The sequence below is a fragment of the Sarcophilus harrisii genome, chromosome 1, assembly GCF_902635505.1.
Source record: "Sarcophilus harrisii chromosome 1, mSarHar1.11, whole genome shotgun sequence".
In the NCBI taxonomy this organism is placed as follows: Eukaryota; Metazoa; Chordata; class Mammalia; order Dasyuromorphia; family Dasyuridae; genus Sarcophilus; species Sarcophilus harrisii.
The window spans coordinates 299864369-299881871 of record NC_045426.1 but is presented as its reverse complement, the minus strand read 5'-3'; the positions used below and the strand labels follow the sequence as shown (position 1 = coordinate 299881871).

General features: G+C 34.1%; 1 protein-coding gene and 1 pseudogene across 6 annotated transcripts in view; one reads left to right on the top strand and one right to left on the bottom strand.

The window, feature by feature from the left end:
• Nucleotides 1-17503, bottom strand: part of SNX29 (sorting nexin 29) — a 629780-nt gene that overhangs the window by 429036 nt on the left and 183241 nt on the right. The gene's annotated exons all lie outside the window — the stretch shown is intronic.
• Nucleotides 2254-5189, top strand: LOC111719351 (annotated as a pseudogene).

Genomic DNA, 17503 nt, shown 5'->3' with positions numbered 1-17503 from the left:
TGGATTTGACAACCAGCAAATCTTATTCTTTTGCTTGCCGTATAGTTACATCATCATCAAAACAAAACAAAGAAATCATGAAGTATCTGCTCTAAATATAACACCACAAACAATGATGGGAATTTTTCAAAACCAGTCAACAAACATTTTATTAAGAGCTTATTATGTACCTGGCACTGTGCTAAGCCTTGGGTATAAAAATATAAGCAAAAAGACAATCACTGCCATCAAAGAACTTATATCCTAAAGTAAATTCTAATTATCCTCCAGTGACTTACTTTTAATATATATGAGGAAAAGTATTATATAGAGACTGTTGTCAAAAAAATGTTACATACTGCAGATGTCATTGAAGAGGGGCCCCTAAACTCTGAAAATCCTTGAAGAAGAAAATCTTCTTCAACTCTACCTCAATGAGGGACCCTGCCCCAAGGGACAAACAGTTTCACCCTTGTTGTCTGGGTCGGGTAGGCTCAGTCCTGAAACTCATTGAATTCAACTCAAATTCTAGCTCAAGCTAAAACCCAGGGAGGAGCCAACTTGGGACTCCACCCATGGGCCCCCTTCAGCTAAAGCTCTCATTATAAAAAGAGCCAAAGTAAAGCTCTCTCGGCAGAGGTTTCAAACATGCCAGCTCCATGCTTGGCATGCTAAGGGCCCTTGTCCACTGGAATACTCTTTCCAGTGCCATCCTCTCTTTACCCTCACCTATTTCCCTAACCAGACTTTATGCCTCTCTGTCAGGATTTCTAACGTTATTTCCTTTTTTTTTTTTAAATTTAATAGCCTCTAACGTTATTTCCAATCCCCATAATAAACCCTTTTATCAATCTTGGTTTTCAGGTCTGTAAATTCTTTTACAGAGAACCTCTGCACTGCCAGAAGGGGGTCCCCAAAACTCCCTATCCTTGCGCCAAATCCCAAGGGGTTGCAGGAAAGCAAACCTCTCCATTTGGTTCCCTGAACCCCGAACCTGCCACTAAACCTTATCATTTAACTCCCTGACCACCAGAAATCCTAATTTCATTTTAGATCCCTAAATCTAAACCTCATCAACATCATAGCCATTTATGAATACTAATGGCAGTAAAAATGATCACTCATATTTATATAGTACTTTTCATACATTATCCAAAAAATAATTAGAGAATAAAGATCACAAAATATATGAGCCTCTCTAACCACCTGAAAAGGGCAAAGCATATTTCATATGATCAGAGACCATTAAAAAAATTAAAGTAACAGTAACAAATACCAATACTCTTCCACAAAAGAAAAATTGCACTGGGGATAAATGCATATTAATTAACCTTGACCTATCAGATGAATCTTACATAAATATATATCTTGAACAACTATTGCCGATAGCTTTAAAACAGCAGGAAGACAAAACAAAACATCAAGTAAATTGCAAATGCCTGTGAAATCTTTGCAAATTAGTTCAATAATTAAAGTTTCTAAATTACTACTGCCTCAGTGTCAGGATGAACTACTAAGTAACATAGACAACACTGCTCTGTAAGAATAATTACTTGAAACAAAACTAATGAGTTCTTTCAGGATATCTGCAAAGGCCCAAGTCTCAAAACTGCACAACAAAATGCTACAAAAGCATCTACCCCCATTCCCCAGCAAGAATAAATACAGCATCATATTTCTTAGATCAAGAACATGACATTATACGTGAATAAGCAACAATCAAACATTTTAATCAAAAAAAGGAAATGATCATAAGTACCAAGATTATGATTCAAAAGAATAGTAAAAATCAGTAAGTTGTAAAAATGCTCAACTATAATCGTCCTACAAAAGCAAACAAAGGGAAAGGGGGAGGGAAGGAAAAAAAGAGTGAAGGAAGGGAAAGAAGGAAGGGAGGCAGAAAAAAGATTCTGGAGGGAAGAAAAGTTTGTGAGTTGAAAGAAAGGGATATAAAAGAGAGAAACTATAAATGTTGTAAAGGGGATATATACAAAAGATATTTGTCAGTCACAGACATGTGAGGCGAATATAAGTGAAGAGTAAAGGATAATACTGAGGTTGTGGGTTTGTGAAACTAGGAGGGTAGTAGTTCTCTTGCCAATAAAATTGATCATCTTTAGTTTTCAAAGACAACCAATGATACCACAGGTAATATATTGACTTCCATGTGAACTGGATTCAAGCAAAGGGGAGTTGCACAGTTATCAGTTTCACTTTCTTCCAGAGACTCAGATTCTTCCAGAGTCATCACAGTCCAATGACAAAAGTCTAGTGATGGTCTGGGATACAGTAAGTAACTTTAGTGTCTCCAAGATCTCACCAAGCTCTCAGCACTTCACAGAGCCTGCTTTGACTGCCTTTCTAGCCTGTGGAACCAATTGCTACTCTGCCATTCAGCCAAGAAAAGTCTTCCCATGCTTGAGGCAGACATCCCCTTAGCTCACCCCCAAGTCTGAGGACTGCTGAGAGTTTGACCAGGGTGTGGCTTTTGCAAATGCTACAATTTCTTGGAGCCACAACTAAGATTGAATGACAGGTAGACAACAAAGATGGAAGGGCAGCCTGGAGAGGGCTCAGCAATCCCTCACACCAAAGGGGTTAATTATCCCCAACGACCTCATACATCTCTCTTGAAGATGGGTGATGACATTAAAAGGGAAGCTTTTAAGGGGGGAAGTTTTGGAGAGAAAATATGAGTTCATTTTGGGATATGTTGAATACAATCTATATATATATATATATATTTATATCTAGATATATATATAATACATAGACATATACTATATATGTCAAATAAGCAATTGGTAATTCAAGGAGAGATATAGGACAATAACAAGCCAGAATGGAAGGTTCGAGATTTTTTTAAGGATAGGAGATGCATGGGTAGGTAAAGGAGCAGCCAGACAATAGGACAAAAATGAAGATTAGTAAGAGACACAATCTGATGGAGAAGAGGAGATGGAATGAGATTTAGGTAGTTAAGGAGGAACTGCCACTTAATGCTGATTAGGATAACATCATTGTCCCAAAAAACTAAGTCATTCAGAAGAAAAATTTGAATTAAGTTCCCTCCTCTATGAAGTGAGGATGATGATATTCAAAGCACTAACCTCATAGTATATGAAAATACTGTAGTCACCTGAGTACTTAACATCTTTCCTTTCTGATCAACTCTATTCTCAGACTTTTCCTTCCATCTTTGTACTTGGCTTTTCTTCCTTTACAATTCTTTCTTAAATCCAAACTCTTTTCCATCTCCAAAAGAGACCTCTTTCCATTATTTTCTTAGGACTCCTAATTGTTAGAGAGCAGCATGATGCGCTCCACTGGGCCAGATAATCAGTATCTGACTGCTCTGAGGGTCACAAGTCATAATCATCATCAGAATGCAAATCTGATGAGTTTAACCTATACAGAAAAATTGAGAAAATTCAGGAAATTGAGTAACAGCTTTTTTCCTCTATCAATCACAAGGAATAAAAATTGTTTAACTCTCCTTTGCATTTTTTCTCCTATAAAGGTGGGAGAACTAAGCAGATAAAAAATGCAATTGCTTAAATTTCTCCTTGACCTTTTGTTACATTTTTCTATGCAATTTTTAATTTCTGCTGCCCAGAAAGAGAAACACATAAAAAGTTTCTCTGGTTTTTAGTGCACTCTCCTATTGCTATCGTTATACTATTTCTTTTATAAACTCCATCTGATTAGTCACCCGGTAAATTCAGTTGCAAAGCAACCTGTTTTCCCCATTTCATAGCCAAGGCCAGGAAAATAATGTGAACATATCAAATCACTCATGAAAATAATTAATTATAGGTGATAAACCCCTCCCCAAAGGCATTAAATCTTAGATATTAGAACCCCATTTTGTATTCTGTTCTTATTTCCCACACACACCCTGTATCCAAGCATTCTCCATGGCACATGAGACAAGACTGTAGCACAAAATTTTCATAAATTAGTACTCCATTACTACTCAGCCTCACAAAAGGAATGTTTTCTTGAACAACAAAAGGAAAAAGAGCACCTCCAGAAAAATCTTTAGGGCTCTAGGAGAGTAGACAGCATTTCTAGGGTGGAAATCCACTACCATTTCCTTCAGTTCTAGATAGCTGTGTTAACCTTGTAAGTTCCACTGATCTGTGTGAATTGTAGAGCAAAGGTAACTGTTATATAAAATGTTCTAGTCAGAGACTGTGAAATCAAAGTCCTCTCACTCTAAGAGTATTGCTTTCACAATTTAAAAAAAAAAAAAAGACATTCAGGCAGAATAGGTATATGGTCCTTACCCTCTAAAAGCTTAGAATTTACATTGATAAAAGAAAAATAATAATAATAATAATATTTACAGCCAAATATACAAGAGATGGAAAATAAGAAAAATCTCTTATCATAGAGCTACTAGCCCAAAAAGCAATATTAGGACAAGAACTTCAATTATAAAATACACTAAGAATTAAAATTATACTAAATAACTACTAAGAAGACAAAAGAATTAGGAAGAAGGTAAATTGAAACTATTGGTTAAGAATACGGGATCTCCATTAAAAATAATTCAGAATGAATTTGACAATCAAGCAGAGATTACCAGATTCCTTCTAGAAGGAATTACTAGTATATATGCACACCATCTTTGCTGCCTGAATGACTTTGTGGAAGCCCAGATGACTTAGTATGCTCAGTGCTATCAGTACATGCTAGACCTGCAAAAACAACTTGGGAATTTTCCATCTGCCTTCGTATCTAATAACAATCAGTCTTCCGCAACTTCTATATTAAATATCTTCACTTCCTCATCATTTGCAGTTACCACCTTTTGCTTTCCTTCAACAAGTAACACGGATATTATTCCTGCCTTCAATGACTTGAAGGAATCCAGTGGAAAGTAGGAAAGTCAGGCGTTGTCATCATATGATTATGAAGCTGCAAAGAATAATGAATTATCACTACTTACAGATGAGCACAGATTCAGACTGACTGATGGATGAAAAGGGAAATCAAAAGGGCAAAGGACCAATAACTACCTTACACCTGCTCAATTAAGTGGAAGGCATTTAGACAAACTACCAGTTATAATACTATATTAATATATGATTAACTATGTAAAGCAATTTTAAGTGTCTTCCATGTTACTGTCTTAAGAAACTCAGAAACTGCTAGCCATCAGAAATGGGCTTTTCTGCCAATAATGTTGCATGGTAAATTTTTCTTGCTTCAGATTTGGTGTTGAGCTTTTTACTTTTGTTTTCTTAAGGATGTTTTCTTAAAGGATTCTGTTTCTACAAACATTTTTACTAAAAAGTAGATTCTACTTTTGAGTAAAATAAATCAAAAACAGATGTTTTCTACTGAATTTTTCACTAAAAGAAAGCCTCTTTATTTATGTAAAATGAATTTATTATGCCTTTTTAAAAAAAGAATATGGGTCCTCTATCCTCTTTGCCCAAATACTTTTACCTTTTCACTTGATTTTCCCAACTGCTATGTGGACAACATGCTTGAAAGCTATCCACTGTTAGAACACAAGCAGAAGGGAGACACTATTTATAAATATATACTCACTATTCAAGCTGGATACTTGGAAAGATTGAACAATAGTTTGAAGCACTCATAATATAAAAATGTTTGCTTTGAAAACATATACAACATATTAAATATAAAATAACATTTGAGAATAACAACATACATGTTTGTTATTATTACCATAAAAAAGATCATAGTTCTCTGAAGTTTACAATATCTGACAACCTACTTCATGGGTATGTTGTAAAGATTACTGTGAGAGGAAAAATCTATGAAGTCCTTCAAGAAGTGCCAGATAAAAACAAAATATAATTACTATTATTATTTACAAGACTATTTTGATGAAAAGAAAAAGTACTCCCAGAATATGAGAGGTATCTTTTTAAGATAGATATTGCTACAGATATAGATATGAACAAGTGTATTGCTAATTGAAAATTATTGAAAAACCAAGAAAAAAAAGAAATATCTAAATTTAAGAAGAGTCAGTACTGGACTCATGGGTCCCAGCATGGTAAAGTCACTAAATACAAGAAAGTCAGTAAATAATACCTAGAAATCTAATCTTAAAAAACTTTATAAAAGCCAGGCTGAAAAATAAAACTCATTCCAAAGGATTACAAGACTTTCACTAGGCAGAGTAGGCTTAGAGACCACCAGGAAAATAGAAATCCAATAGCAAAACCTTATTAATAGTAGTATTTTATAATATTAACTCAAAGAAGTAAAGGTTTATAAGATGGGAACAAAATAAATATTTTATCAGAAATAACTATCTTAATCAGTTTCAAGCTGGCAAAAATTCTGACCCATTATGATTCAGCCTGTGCTATTATTAACAAATTACCTCCACTTATTACAGTCATGGATGGATTCCTTCATTGGTGTTATAATGGCTAAGGAGGTAAATTCATTCCTGCAAAAGATATACTGTATATTCCTATTTATACAAGAATTTATACAAGAATGAGAATTGAGATGTTCTGGGATTAATGCTATACTTAGAAGTACTTAATTGTTACCATATATACCATACATAAATTATCAATTTTCAAAAAACCCAATTCAACAAATGCAATTCAACCCAATGAACATAAGCCCAAATCTTCATACATCTTTTGATCTGACTAATTTTTTTTTAGATTACATAATCTCTTTTTTCAACAGTTTGGAAATTTTGTCCATCAAAACACATCAAGAAGTTTTTTTTAAGTCTTGCTTGATTTCCAGAGAAGTTAGTGTCTTAGCCAACACATACAAGTATCACAGATGATCTCTCAACTAGTTCAGTATTCCTACCCATTAAACCATGCAAACCCTTACAGCAAAATACAACTGCAGAAATGAATAAATATTGATAGCCCAAAAGACCACATGCAATAATTCACTGCATCTGATGGACTTTGAACAAGAGTTGCCATAATGTTATAACTTCTTATAGCTCCTAGTTTCTGAAAATTGTGAATACAAGACATCTGAAATGAGAATAAATAAACAATGAGACAAGGAAAAGTGAGTCAAGTGCAAAGGACCACTAAAAAGGAATTTTAGGATTTCACCAGTAGAGTCAAATAAGCCTTTATGAAAGAAATGCCTTTTGAATTGTGCCCTGCAGGAATGAAGGAGTTTCACTAGATCTGTGTTCTATGGGGAATGGAGTCCATTACAAATATGTAGAACAGAATGACACTGAAAGAGGACTAAATTAGAAGATAATGGAAGATAGCAACTAGTACAATCTGGCTAAAGAAAAAGGGATGCCATTATCCAACAGAGCACTGAATTAGCATAGATCTGATCAAGTTTCTTCACTCCAAGTCCAGTGTTCTTTGCATTTCTCTGCCTCTAGAAATAATTTACATAAAAATATGAAAATGAGAATTAAAACCTGATCAATACACACAATTTTTTTCCTCAAATCAGTAACTCTCCTGAAGTTACACAAGAAAAAAAATTAAAATAAAATCAGCATTCTCTTCTACTATCCTAATTATTCACCTTGGGGAAGGTGGACAAGAAATTGTTTACTTACTCATAAACATCTGGGACAAAGGAATTATGTTTTAAATATATTTTAAATGACTTTGAATCTGTAAAGTACCTTTCTTTGAAAAGTCCCAGATCTAAAAATAAACAAAGAAAAAAAATTTAAATATGCTGACATTTATAATTAAGAAATGGGAACTTGGCAGCTTTAAAACAGGCTCCATGATGGAAATTTTATTTTCATGTATTCCAAAAACATAGAACCTATTTATTATTATTTGTGAAGCAGCAACAGTGTAATCTTGTGTAAAGTAAATCTATTCCTTCTGTTTTTAAATGAGCTTTTGTTTGTAATGGTTCAGATGCTTCCTTGAAAGTCTGTAGATGCCACATAAGGTGGTCTGCCTGTCATCAATAATTCTGCTGCTATCCTGAACTGGGTCAATTGAAGAGCCTGTACGTTTGCATGGTTAGTTGACAACCATTGTTAGACCCGTCCACCTTCCCTCTGCTGAGCCACAAATATTCCCAGCTGCTGATGGGAATGATGAAAATGAGGTGCTAAAGCACTTTTCGTTTTACAGCGGTCACAGATGAAAACCCAGAGTTACTTATCAAGATAAGGATTTTTTTTTAATCATCTTTACACAAATACATGGCAGTTTTCTAGGTTTGCTAAGGTCAAAAAGAAAACTGCAGCCACTTGCTATCTGGCAGAACTCTATTCCACAATTTGCTTATATAACTTACTTTAAGCAACCTGAGCCATGGAAAGGAAATGCCCTGGTTATTTCTTGACAGAAGGAGCATTTGGTTAATTGGTAGTACCAACAAGATAGCAAGGCAAACTTTTAATCTCTATACTCCTTGGAATGCTTAATAAACAGGATCATGCCAATTCAGACTTACTTTTTCTACATTGTCAACAAACAACAAAGGTGTGGACACCATATTTACAAGACAAGTCAAGTGAAGGTAAACATAAGTTTAAGCATAAAATAGTAAATGTATTTACAAATATTTGTAATAATAGTTTTTTATTTTAAAAATATATGCAATGATAGTTTCCAATGTTCACTCTTGCAAAACGTTGTGTTCCAATTTTTTCTCATTCCCTTCTCCCTACCCCCTTTCCCTAGACAGCAAGCAATTCAATATGTTAAATATGTGCAATCCTTTCTAAGTATTTTATATATGTAATGCTAACAGATCTCCCAAGCCACAAAGGTAGATAATATTCCATCACAGGAATCCCTACTTAGCCTGTTAGAATGGCACCAGTATTTGAAACCTACATGAACACAAGCATTACATGGTCAATCATTTAATTATTTTAGCCCATAATAGTATTTAAACAAAAGAAATGTTTTGACTCTTTGGGACTCTATCTAGCCACATTTATATAATTTTTGCTTCAATCTTGCCCCTAAGCTGAATATGAATCACAATATAGTATTTTGACTCTTTTTGTTGTTTGCTTGTTTTTTATTTTCTTCCTCAGTTTTTCTTTTTTGATCTGATTTTCGTCATATAACATATGTGGAAATATGTATAGAAGGATTATATATGTTTAACAAATATTGAATTACTTGTCATGGGGAAGAAGTGAGGGAAAGGAAGGGAGAAAAATCTGGAACAGATTTTGCAAGAGTGAATGTTGAAAACTATCTTTGCATATATTTTGAAAATAAAAATCTATTATTTAAAAAAATAATAATAATAAAATAGTCCTTTTTGATCTCCCCCCAAAAAAATCTTTTCCCTATTCTCTTTTTATTGTTTTGTCTCCTCCTCCTCTTAAATTACCATGTACACATGCCCTCCCATGTTGTTCCCTTTCAAGATCCCACCAAAATCCTACTTAAGCAACACCAAATAACACTAACGAGCACAGGAATAAATATGTACTTCAATTTTATGCAAAACTTTTCCTTATTAAATAGATAAAAAAACATAAAATTCAAAAAAACAATTATACTAGAATAAATATTTGAGAAGTTCTATGTATTTAGAAATACTTACAAAAAATTGAGGACAATAATTCAATAGTCAGACACACTGATAAACATTTGCAGGCTAATGGCTAACAATAAAGTGATGATTAGTGGCAAAAATTTAAAAGGAACCAAAAATGTTGACAACTACAAAACCGTATTACAATGTTCTCTGTTCTACAAAATCTCTATGACAATGGTCTATGCATGCATAAAATATAAGGTAATAGCCAAAATTTCAGATGATTTTCAATAACAAATTATATCTTCATACTCATACAACTGACTGGAAGATATAGAAAATATGCTGTTTAATGTTTAAGGATTAGGAAAAATTTTTATTCAGTAAAGCAAAACTTATGTTAAAGGTTCTCTTCCATTAAAGAATCTCATGTGCATGTACTATTTTAAAATTTTTTCTTAGATGCAAACACAGAAGATAACTTTATTCAACAATACTCTAATTAACAATATCAAAATAAAATATGAACCATGAAATGAAATGAAATGAACCATGAAAGAAATGAACCATGAAAACCTCTTTTTCCAAAAGTGTTTGACATTTTCCCCTAAAGATGATGAGATCTTTCAGAAACTACTATCTTCAAATGATACATTGCATCAAACCTGAGAACATACTCAATGAAATTCCCAGTCATTCACAACACATCTGCCTAGTAAGGTACATGGGAAAAACCAATGTTCCACATTACACTCTAGACAGCTTCTTGTCATTTACCTTGACATTGCACCCTCCTGATCAATCTAATTAAAGAAACCATGGTCTGGGTTCCCAACCCTCATCCCTTTTACCTCTTCCTCTGGATACTAAAATCAAATCAATAAGCCAATGCTTCAAGAAAGAGCATTCCAATCAATATCCCTATGGCTCCATTTACTAGATCTATGAATTGCCAAACAAAACACCCTTCCCTGACCACCAAACTCTTCTTTGTGTTGTCTTGACTATTAAAATTAAATTCTTTGAAGACAGTGACTATCTCACTTGGCACACAGAATTAAAGAAATTCATTTTTGTTGATTTTTCACTAATTCATTCAAAATAGCAAACTGTTCATAGAACTTCATTGTCTTCTCTTGATTCAAAATAATTATCTAGATTATTCAATATGGGAATATAAGAAATTTTCAACAATCAAGAAATTCAATCCCCCTTTTCCAGATAAAATTGAACTCATTTTTAACAACACCTATTTTATTTCCTGTTTTGGTTTAAAAAAAAAAAAATTTAAACATGGCTGTTGGAAGTCTCAGTCTTTTATAAATGTCTAAAATTAAGTCAATTGCAAGTGACTGTTAACAGATGTAACTATTGATATAGCTAAGAAAGTTCTTCTTTGCTTCCCTAAGATTCTAAGATATAACATTCAAGTATGAATTCCCTGAATAAAAGAATGCTCTATCCTTCATACCCAGCGCTAGCCAGTAACAAAGGCAATTTTTTCATTCCCCGAGTCAAATCATAGACATTTCTTTTTCATTTCAAACGTACCAAATCCTACATGGAAAAAATTCAAAAATGTCCACTTCAAAGCCACTGAATTCACAATAAACTGGATAAACAACCTCAGATAATCCTTCAAAATTCTCAGCTATAAATAAACCACACACCACTTGTATAACTACAATCTATTCAATTTAAGAAGCACCTGATACATTTAATTAGGAGTCAAGAGACTTGACCAAAACTTTGTTTTTGACACAAAACTTTTGATACAAAACCTAACTAAAGTTACATCATTGACTTCTATAGATTTAAGTTTTCACAATTATAGAATGAAGAGATTAGACTAGATGATGTTTAAGATTAATTCTAACAATAAAATTTAATTAATCTGCAAAAATACCTGATTAGTACTATTATTAGTAATAATTTACTATTATTACTATGTTACTACTATTCCCTAGTTTTCCTTTTGCATTAACTTTCTTTTTGCATTGGTATTGTGATATGCCCATGGTATAATAAAAATTTCTAATGTTAGGTTAAATTCTCAGGGATTACATTTTATGATGAATGTCTTTAAATATCAAAGATAAACCTTTATCTCATCATTAAGTTACCTCCACACCATTTCAGAAGAGTTTCCTTTGTTCAGAGTTCCCAATGACATTTAATTTGTCCATTATGTATAAATTTTAGCTAGTATCAAATTGAAAAAAAAATAGCTCTGCTGACTTGGTATCTAGATTTTGGGGTATATTTTGCTTTTTCAGTCCTGGAACTTATCTATATAAGTTACAATTAACATTCTATAAAAAGTCTTTGAATGTTTAAACTAATAACACATCATTTTCCTAAAGCATCTTTTATTTTATTAATTGTGGATATATGGAACTGTCAAGTATTTGGTCTTCTTATGCTACCATTAATAGTCTGAAGCATCATTTTCTTGAGATCTCTCTACATTGCTTTTGAGTACAAAACATCTCCTAGATTAATATTTCATCAGGATCATAGGACAGATGCTGCAGATACAATTTAATCCAGAATTCTGATAATTTTCAAACGAATTATTTTATTCAAATTTTTTTCTCTTTTCAAATGTCTTCCCAAAATCAGAAAGCAATTTGTCAAAACATATTTGATATGAATTTATTTAACAATTTTATACAAATTGAGAAGCTACAGTAAAAAAATACTAAACAGCAGAAAGGAAAAAGGGATAGGAAAATGTAGTCTAATAGCCTCATTATAATTGAGTAATCAGAACTGACAAATATGAAATATGGTAATTTTAAAGAAGTTCCAAGTTCCAAAACTTTCAATTTCTCTAGACTTCAGTCTACTCTCTATTATTTAGAGCAGCAAGGACCAGAGTCCTTTTCAAGAGACATCAATCACCTTTGCTATCACAATAGCCTCAATCTTTATCTTATAAAACAGTTTTCTGTTACCTCTAATCTACCCTCCCTAGAGTTCTTGCTATTTAGTCATTTTCATCATGTACAACTTTTCATGACCTTATCTGGGATTTTCTTCAATTCAAAGATACAAGAGTTTGCCATTTCCTCCTCCAGTTCATTTTACAGATGAAGAAATTGAGGCAAACAAGATGAAATGACTTGCCAAGATCACAGCTAATAAGCACGGGAGGTTGGATTTAGTCAGTACTTTCTAGCTCCAGGCTTAGTGCTCCATTCACTGAGACATCTACCTGCTACATTAGGGAGTAATTTTTTCTTCCTCTCTTCTCTTGGTATAATTTTTGTTCTTTTCCTATGCACTTAAGTCATATTCAAATTTATCCTGTATTTGTGTCACTATCTTATGTTCATTTTTGGATTATAAACTACTTAAAAGATATGAACCATATTTTATTGAGAAGTACATTTGTGTAGTAAATATAACACTACACTTTTGTGTAGTAAAAAGCCCTGGGTTTAAGTGTGTGACCCAGGGAAAGTCACTAAACCGAAGCCTCTTATTTCCTTAGTTTTAAAATGGGAATAAGTGAACCTAACTCAAGGAATTGTTATAAGAACAAAATAAGATAACAGTTCCTTAAATTAAGTTCAGTTATTCCCATTCCCATAAATCTTAAAGCACCATATTGGTTATGATAATTCATTTTTGTATCCTTAACCCCCAACACAGTGTGGTTTTGTGTGTGTGTGTGTGTGTGTGTGTGTGTGTGTGAGAGAGAGAGAGTGTGTGTGAGAGAGAGAGAGAGAGAGAGAGAGAGAGAGAGAGAGAGAGAGAGAGAGATGGGGGGCTGGTAAAACATTGTTTGAAGTGAACTTAATTGAATTAAATTACCAAACACGTTAAAGGGGGAAATACTTTTGAGAGGAGGGCTTCAGAATTGAATTGGTGTAAAACATAACTGGAGGAAAAGTCAGCCAGAAGAATATACTGACACAGCTCTGTTCCTGCCCACAGAAGACAAATGACCTGCATTAGCTTGGCAAGCCAAAATGGACACAGGCAACCAACCTCCTATTTCCTGCAGTCTGTAGATTTCTGGAGTGGGAAAAGGCCACTGGAATAAAGGAATAGAAGAAAAAATATATATAGTATATTCATTTCAAAAGTTAAATAAGGACAGTAACTGAACTGGACAGTGTTCAAAGTTTGCAAATCTGCTCTCCTTAGGTCATACTATTCCATTCCCCTGAACTTGAAATACAGAGATGGTGCAAAAATCATTTTTATCTCATAAAAAGAAGAGCATAGATGACTGGAAACTACATGAATGCATTTTGCTGGACAATAATGGGCAAGAAAGAGTAAGACAGAAAAAAATCATAACCAATACATTTTTATTTCCACTATAAACCATTATCCAATTCCAACTATTGTAGAAGGCCGGAACTCTGAAAAGGCATACTTGAATCAAGAATAGCATGGTGCTTATGGTGATGTAATGGTTGCCCAAGCACTACAAGGTACTGTAGGGATGTAATCGTACTAAGGTACTTAAGGAAGTCTCAGACACAGAAGGCTCTCTCAGCCACAGCTTTCAGCCACAGACACAGAGAAGACTTCAGGCTCCAGACTCCAGGTTCTAGTTTCCATCTTTGCCCAGCCACATGGTAGCTCTCCTGCCTCCTTCACTTCTCAACTTAAAGACCAAGGACTTGGGCTGATCCCAAGGTCCTCCAGAGAGCTATCCTGGACATTACAAACTATGAAAGAAGCACACACATGGAGAATAATTAAAAGTTACTGTCACTGGTTTAAAACAACAACAACAACAATATTTTGGGTGAATAAATTCAGAAAGCAGCAACAAACCAGACTAAGGAATCTCCTGAATCGAATCACTTACCTCCCCTCCCCCCCAAAAAAGTATAACATCATTCTAATCAAAGTGTCTGCACTTAACTACATTTATTTACTTTCACTCGGCCAAGCTGCAACATTCCATGCATGAAGAAGACCAAAAGTGACTGTATATTTTGAGGTGAGAGATGAGATGGCTGGAAAATTGCAAATAAAATTGAAATCTATCAGGCTTGGCCAATAAACCCTAAACCCTTTTTAAAAAATCTTGCTTTTTTAAGTCAAAATGAGGAATAACTCTCCCTGCTTTTATACAAATATCAGAAATTTTTAGCTTTTTATTTTCCTTTTAACTCCCTCTCTTATTCTCCCCTACAAGAACTATACAATCTCTTCTCAAGTATCCAACGACTTTACACACCACTCCCTTCAATTCAAAAATTCAACACAACAGGCCTTTATTTAATACTATTTAGTTCCTAGGTATCATGGTAGATAATGAGGACACAAAGTCAAAAATCAAACAGTCCCTGACCTTAAGACACTCACATTCTACAGAGAAATTAAAAATCAGGCTATTTACTATGAATTTCTTCATTGTCTAATTCCCTACCTCAAAGACTGTCTATATTTACACCCATCCTATTTTTCTTTTCTCCCACATGTGAAGGTGACATTCCTTGACGAGATCCCCCACTTGTGCCCTTGACTCCTTCCATTCCTTGGCTTAGAATCTCTCATTTACCATATCTTTTATCTTCAAAGTCAGTTTTCTGTAGATTCTTTCTCCTATCTATAAATAAATACTGTATATCCCCCTGCCTTCCTTCCTACTCTTTTCCCTTAGCTTGCCCAGCCTAGCTCTTTCCTTAATTCAATTCAAAAAACACTTATTAAGTGGTTACTATGAACAAGAACTGCAAAAAAATCCTGAAATACAAAGACAAAAATGAATACTCTTTACCCTCAATGAATGAGTTAATATACTAAGGACAGGGAGGGGAGTAGACAGTGAAGGGGGGAAATGTACACAAATAATTATAACCCTCCTTCTGGCCCCACTCACAGGGGGTACTGATTCAGAACCCCAGAGGAGGGACTATGTATTTAGGGTTAGTTGGATAGTTTAAGAAATACAAAGCATTCCCTAAATTCCAGGAAATCTGAAATTAGCCTTAAACTAATATAGGCTTGTAGGAAGAAAGAACATGCTAGAAATCATCAAAGTGGTTTGTGTTGTGGATTGTTATTAGATATGCCAGAGGTCACTTCAACATAGGCACAAAAAATGGCCCAGGGCAAGAACAGTGGTGATGTTATAAGTATGAACTATGCAATGACCTGAATCTTCACTGCTATGCAAAGATAAAACTGGAAGGTGAGGTAGTTTCTTTCTTCTCCTAATTTTCTCAGGAAAAAACCCATTTTACTCATCATCCCCTTTCACTTTCTGCTCCCATTGTACCACTAAAGAAATTTGTTAAGGCAACTAGCATTTGGAAGATTTCTTTTCCAAGAAATCTACTTTCTTTTTTCAGTCATTAATTTCTTTAACAATTTCCTGGTCAATAAGACCCAGAATGTTTGTTGTTGCTATTTAATGTACAGGATAAGGAAAAAGAAGGAATTTCACCTTGCAGAGATGGGAAATATTTAGTGGATGAACAAAATTGAATTAGGTTCCAGAGGCATTGAGGCAGAGAAAAGAATGATGGTGGCATTTTCCATAAACCTTGCCAATGTATGAAAGCAAAGAGGGGAAAATATCTCTGGATTTATTTTCTTTATCTTTTGAAAAAAATAAATATATACAAACACAAATGCATGAATAAATTAATAGATTAACTGATTGATTAAGAAGTCCCAGTGACTCAGAAAACAGTGTAATAAGGAGAGAAATGGCATTGTTCATCAGTCTGAATGGGAAGGAGTGAGGAAAAACTAGATAGTCCCTGAAAGGAGAGCAAGGAAGAGCAAGGACCTAGCCAATGCAGGAGAACATGGAAGGATGGCTTTAACTGAACATGGGAGAAAAACTTACAGTAATATCATACCAACTGACAAAGCTTCCAGATTAAAGGGAAACTATTGGAAGCAACAAGAATGAAAACAAAATAAAGATCATGGAGCCACTATCAAGATTACACAAAACATCAAAATTCATATGGAAGAACAAAAGATCGAGAATCTCAAGGGAATTAATGAAAAAAAAAATCAAATGACGGTGGCCTAGCTGTACCTGATCTAAAACTATATTATAAAGCAGCAGTCACCAAAACCATTTGGTATTGGCTAAGAAATAAATTAGTTGATCAGTGGAATAGGTTAGGTTCAAAAGACAAAATAGTCAACTATAACAATCTAGTGTTTGACAAACCCAAAGATCCTAACTTTTGGAATAAGAATTCATTATTTGACAAAAACTGCTGGGCTAACTGGAAATTAGTATGGCAGAAATTAGGCATGGACCCACACTTAACACCATATACCGAGATAAGATCAAAATGGGTCCATGATTTAGGCAGAAAGAATGAGATTATAAATAAATTAGAGGAACATAGGATAGTTTATCTCTCAGACTTGTGGAGGAGGAAGAAATTTGTGACCAAAGATGAACTAGAGATCATTACTGATCACAAAATACAAAATTTTGATTACATCAAATTAAAAAGCCATTGTACAAACAAAACTAATGCAAACAAGATTAGAAGGGAAGCAACAAACTGGGAAAACATTTTCAGAGTTAAAGGTTCTGATAAAGGCCTCATCTCCAAAATATATAGAGAATTGACTCTAATTTATAAGAAATCAAGCCATTCTCCAATTGATAAATGGTCAAAGATATGAACAGACAATTTTCAGATGATGAAATTGAAACTATTTCCACTCATATGAAAGAGTGTTCCAAATAACTATTGATCAGAGAAATGCAAATTAAGACAACTCTGAGATACCACTATACACCTGTCAGATTGGCTAAAATGACAGGAAAAAATAATGATGATTGTTGGAGGGGATGCAGGAAAACTGGGACACTGATACATTGTTGGTGGAGTTGTGAACTAATCCAACCATTCCAGAGAGCAATCTGGAATTATGCCCAAAAAGTTATCAAACTGTGCATACCCTTTGATCAACAATGTTACTACTGGGCTTATATCCCAAAGAGATACTAAAGAAGGGAAAGGGACCTGTATGTGCCAAAATGTTTGTGGCAGCCCTGTTTGTAGTAGCTAGAAACTGGAAAATGAATGGATGCCCATCAATTGGAGAA